General features: G+C 32.1%; 2 long non-coding RNA genes across 2 annotated transcripts; both read left to right on the top strand.

The window, feature by feature from the left end:
• The first annotated feature begins 1632 nt into the window (after positions 1-1632).
• Positions 1633-2453, top strand: LOC111882436 (uncharacterized). Its single transcript, XR_002847156.3, has 2 exons — positions 1633-1924; positions 2142-2453. It is a non-coding gene; the product is annotated as an uncharacterized LOC111882436 (long non-coding RNA).
• Positions 2454-3671: 1218 nt separating this feature from the next.
• LOC111882429 (uncharacterized) lies at positions 3672-5571 on the top strand. Its single transcript, XR_002847153.3, has 5 exons — positions 3672-3836; positions 3940-4090; positions 4198-4552; positions 4635-4949; positions 5263-5571. It is a non-coding gene; the product is annotated as an uncharacterized LOC111882429 (long non-coding RNA).
• Positions 5572-6063: the final 492 nt, after the last annotated feature.

Raw genomic sequence — 6063 nt, forward strand, 5'->3', positions numbered from 1 at the left:
ATGAAATCCTATATGATTTTATGATCTGATCGAGAAAATTAGAACCAGTAGAGGAAGGGATTGATTCAACACTAGCTTTTCCCATGATTCTTTTTTGAATTCTCGACGAAGAAAAATAGCAAAATAGGAGATGAAAGAAAACCAAAGGAGAAGTCAAATTATCCCTCTTTTAAAGGGTCAAGGGAGAACATGATACGTTATAAGGATACGGGAGGTCAGAGAGAAGACAACCATTAAATGTCGTGGTCTAGTGTAATCATCACCAATGAGGATAAGGTCTCGAAATGAGGTCGTCTTGAAATATTAATTTTAACTCAGTTAAAGAACCGAGTCAAAACATGCTTAATGACGTATTTGGAAATCCAAAGGGTTTCCCCAATTCAACCTCGAAACGAAGAGACCCGGAAGACTCTACCCTGAGGGCTCGACTAAGGTAAGGAGCCCGCCTGTTTCTGATTCTCAGTCCCATCAGCTTGCCCTCGAGCAGAAGACAAACATGCAAAGCTGTATAATTTGCCTATAAAGGAAAATCATGTGGACAGTAAAGCTACACTAATCAACCTCAATCTGTCTTTAAGCTAGCTTTCTTAAATTTCACACCGCTCAATACTTAGTCTCTCATCGGAGAGGTTTTGGGGACTCCCCATAATAGCTCTAACCTATATCTTTGTTGCTACAGCTAGCAGAAGTCGGACTAAACTTCCTCTTGGAACATACAAAAAGAGATCTAGGTGAAACAACTACATATTTCCAACACCCAATGTTATTTTTGAACAGTTGGTATGATCGAATGGTAGGGAAAGAATGGAATGTGTCATTCTATTATAACTAAAAAAAGAATTGTTTGTTTTGCTCCATGGAATTGGAATGAACTGGTTGAAGGAATATGATTCTTTCACAATATTGTCAGCTTTCATACCTTGTAGCCATCGTTATGAAGCCTTTGTTTTCTTAATTTCTTCTTGTTGTTCATTGATTGTAATGCTTAAGATGTCATTTTAGATTCTAGGGATACCTTGAATACTAGTCGTGACATAAGTTATTTCAAATTTGGGATGAACAATAAAAGGACCTCACATGGGAGTTCCTCATCACTTTACATGATGTGTTGAATAGGTCAGAATCAAAGAGTGAAAGCGGAAGTTTTGAGGCAAGAATGAAAGATAGTATGTTTGTTCATTTGTTGGTTGTGAAGTTTTTAGTGAATGCAAACATTTATTTATAAGTTGAATTTATAAGAGATTATTTATTGTTTAATGCAAGCCCTAATGTGGGAATTTCAGTGAATTTTTATTTTATAGTCGTGAACATATGTAGTGGATTAAATGTTGGTAAAACGTTTATATGTAAATGTGAATTTCTCAAACTTTTGATGGTTTTATTAGTATTAATTATTATTTTGTAAACAAAAAGGTAAAATGATGATGTTTATCATTCAGCACAATTATTCATATGTTCTAACCAAACAGTATGTAAACTATTTAGATCTTAAAATTTCACACCTTCATAGAAATTCAAACCTATTAAAACTTCAAATCTTAATAATTGTGATTCTGAGAAACAATCCTTAAAAGAGTTAAGGGGTTGTTTGATATAGTGGGTCAAAAGAGGGATTGGATCCATTAAAAGAGTTAAGGGGTTGTTTGATATAGTGGGTCAAAAGAGGGATTGGATCCAGAAAAAGCCAATTAGCATGTTTGATAGGGATTAGAGAGTAAAGGACTCGGTCCAAGAATATCATCAAATTTGGTCCTTGCTTTCCGATCGATGGACCGGGAACAAAAAAAGAAGAAAACCCATTTTCCCCTATTATTTTCGCACGCCTTCATTGAAAAGATAGAGAAACCGAGACAGTTATCGCCTATCACTCCAGTCGATTTCTCCCCCCCATGAAGAAACCAGAGCAGCTACTTTCGACGACCAGGTACGTGTTTCTTCCTTTCTTCTTTCTCGTTCTTGATTTCTCGATTCCATACGACATTTGCCTTTGGTATGATTTTTTTTTTGAGTTTCTTTCTCAGTTTTTGTTCATATATTGATGAGTTTTTGCTGAGATTTCGATTGGCTTGCTTTCAATGACAGAGCCATGAACTCCTATCTTCCATCTGATGTTAATTAATTGTTTCCTTTAATTTTTTCAGGTGAGGGCTTTCTTCTTCAACCCTCGATTTCATTATGCGTCCATTCGAACGATCTGTTCTATTTTGTATCATGGAGATAACCATATTGTTGATATTGAATCCCATAAGGTTGAATTGGAAATTAATGCTCTATTGATGAAATTAAGGCCAATCATGTAGGTTCGCTTTTTTCTTGGCTATTCTAATATCACAGTTGACGATAAAGACCCATGTTTCACTCTTTTTGTAGGAGATTTTGATTTGTGATGACAAAAAAACTCATATGTTGGTGTTCCTTCCTGATTCATTGGAATAAATTGTTGATTCTATGGAGAGGCAATTTCAAATTGAAACAGTTATAGTTTCATGTTTATTTTTTCTTGAAAAGATTCATGTTTTGTTTGAAAATGCATCAGCAAAAACATCTGATCAAGAACAAGAAATAAGTGATGTTATGGCAAGACCTTTCCATCATAAACAAAGTGCCAATGTACCTTATAAGGATTTGGTATTATTAACATATAATTACAGAAAGTTGACATTAAATTGACTAAAAGATGTACTAAAAAGGTGAAATAACACAATTTGTTTATGATCCTAGTGTTATATTTTTGAAGAATAATTGTAAATTGCATCATTTTGTCATTGTGTTATATTTTTATATGCATCTTTTTTTTTGAAGAATGGTTATAAATTACATCACTTTGTAAATTACATGACAATGTTATAAATTAAATTGTTAATCATAAATGAATTATTATAAAAAATATTGTTTGAGGGTAATATAGTTTTTTTACACAATCAGTCAGATGCAAAATCAAACATCAAGTTTCAGTCAAAAGTTAACTCAATCAGAAATTCTGCCACGGTCAACTTTTAACTCAGTCAACTCTAACCTTGTAACGACACTAAGGGTTATTCTAACACAAAGCTTAGAGTGCAATTTCCCGTAAAAACACTGTGAATAGATTTCATGCATCTTTCATCCATTGGCAAAACTAACACCTTCTTTTTCCATAAAATATTAGTTGGTCCTTATGACCAAGATTTAACATTTTAAGTTTCTAAAACCCTCTTATTTGGTACTTCATAAATTACTTTGTTTCATTTATATTATTATTATTATTATTGTTATTATCATCAATTTGTAGATAATTTTTTGTTTTTCTTTTAAATAATACAAAAGTTTTTAAAACTAGTAACAAAATAATTAATTATAATCAGAACGTTACAAGAGGGTAAACTTTTTTCTTTTAGATTGAATTATGATTATGATCACGAGCATCTACTTTAGGATATGCTTGAGACCTATATGGCCATTTGAAACTTTAAAAGATGTTACGAGGACATTATAGATATGCTTGAGACCTCACTCATTAAAATTTATTGAAACTATTGATACTATTGAGATTTGATGTTGTTTTAGCAATATATTTATCCTTGAAATGCTTATTCCCCATATATTAAAATTATTGATTTGATACTATTGAGATTTGATGTTGTTTTTTTTAATATATTTATCCTTCAAATGCTACAATTTGTAGACCAATGGGCCTAATTTAGTATATATTCTCACCAAAAGATCAACTATGGCGAACAGCAAGAATCGTTGACCATCACAAAACCCTTCAGATCTGCTTAAATACATATCGATGGATTCAGCCATTTCTTCCTTTCTTACCACAATACATACAGTTTTTCCATGAAACTGAAACTGTAATCTACTTCTCTTTTGATTTTAGATATTTTCAGTCACACCACATACTCATGGTGGCTTTTTTTGATTATAGTTACTAATCCTAATACTGTGATTATACAGGTGCAGGAAATGAATCCCCGAAGTGTATCTTCAATCGATGAGATGATAACCATCGTCCAGAAGCACGAAAATTCAAAAACTCCGACGACTTCATATGGCCCTCCTCCACCACCACCAGAACCACCACCACCATCCAATCTAGATCTACCTGGTAAACTCTTACATCAAAATCAAACAATCATAAACACTTTTCGTATTTTTGGCGAAAACAATATCCACAAAATCCTTAATTAACGCCCATTTTGTAATTATTTAAAGGAAATAGAGACGATATCCATAAGTTCAACGTTCCTGTTGGCAAACGCCCAAATCTGGTAGGGTTTGACATCAGTGAAAATTATGATACTTCACTTCACATTGCAACATCTGCAAACATCAGCAAGACAGTGGAAAAGTTTGTGAAAAACCATGTGTGTCATCTCACAATGGAACAGTTAGAACATCAAAACAAATATCACAACACTTCACTGTGTATAGTATCAACAAATGGATATGTCAGAATCGTTAAGACTATGGTGAATAAGAATATGGTCCTATGGCATCAAGGAAGAATGCGACTCTACATGGCTTGTTTTTTTTGAATAAGCGAGTTGTGTAGAAGCTGATCTCTTTGGTAAGTAGTTGTGATTCTTTTTCACTTTCTTTGATGTTTAAGTTATAACACCTTACCAGTTACCTCATTAAATATTTTGTAGATGTTGCCTTGAAAATAGTGTATTGATGCGGAAATGGGAAACACTGAATTTATAGTTGAGCTCATTCGACACTATCTAGAGTTATTATGGAAGAAAAATGATGATGAGCAAACTATATTTCATGTAGCTGTCACATACTGTGATGAAGGTATCTGCAATCTTCTGCATGAGATCGGCTCACTGAAGGATATGATAACTCCTCTCAAGGACAAGGAAGGAAACAATATGTTGCATTTAGTTAGGGAAACCGAAATAAATCGACTTCAAGATGTTTCAGAAGTTTTTCAAATGCAACGTGGACTACTATGGTTCAAGGTACTTCTTTTTATCCATGATTTGAATAGATGGAGTATATCATTAAGGTTAAAAGATGAATTTTCATATATTTGTTTATTATAGCATCATACTTAATTTTTTTTTTTTTTTTTTTTGTTATAGCTCTTTGCTTTGAAAAATCTACCCACCAATTATAGCAATCGTCTAAATACAAAGCAATTTTCAAAGTACAATGTCTTAATAAGAAAATAATTGTAATAACAATGCTATGATTGGTAGATTTTTCGAAGTACAGTGTGTTATCTGTATGGATACAAACCCATTGAAATAATGTTCCTTGGTTTTTGTGTAGGAAGTAGAAGTTAATGATGGAGCGAATAGAAGAATCTACTCTCTGCAAATGAGAAGTGGATGGTGGTTGCGACACTCATAGTTTCTTTGTTTTTTCCAAGGACAAGTTTGCGAGACTTCAATATGATATTCTAATGGATGTTTATCGTTGATCCCTTGTTTTTAATGTAAAAGTGTCATTTCAAGAAAAAGAATAAATGTATTTTATAAGCAGTGATGCTTGATGGATTCAAGTAAAGCACAAATTATTTTGCTTGTCGTATTTTTTTGGAAGCTCAAATGTATATATGCGTGCATACATGTATTTTCATTGGTGGGATTTTAGTTGTAAATTGCTTCACAAATATGTTCGTAATGACGGACGAGAGTCTCTTTCTTTTGTTGATTTGGATAATGGATTGAAAAATCGGTTACCAAAAAACTATAAAATTAAAAAAAAAAATTATATATATATATATATATATATATATATATATATATATATATATATATATATATATATATATTATTTTACAAAATGGCATCACCATTTCATGCAAAATATGATATTATTTTTGGTGAATTTTAAAAAAAAATCACTAAGTTTATAATTCTAACCGCTTGCTTGTTGAGGAGACATGCTAATGTATTAACCTGATAACCTAAGGTGTTGTCTCATGAAATTTCAGTTTTGAAGATATAGCATGCTAACATTGCATGATAACGTAGCACTTGTGATAATTTTTCAAAATATAATAACTTTTGTATAATTTGGTATAGTTATACATTTTCTAAAATATAGTGACTTTTATGTAACGTTCTA

The sequence above is a fragment of the Lactuca sativa genome, chromosome 8 (genome assembly GCF_002870075.4).
Source record: "Lactuca sativa cultivar Salinas chromosome 8, Lsat_Salinas_v11, whole genome shotgun sequence".
Classification (NCBI taxonomy): Eukaryota; Viridiplantae; Streptophyta; class Magnoliopsida; order Asterales; family Asteraceae; genus Lactuca; species Lactuca sativa.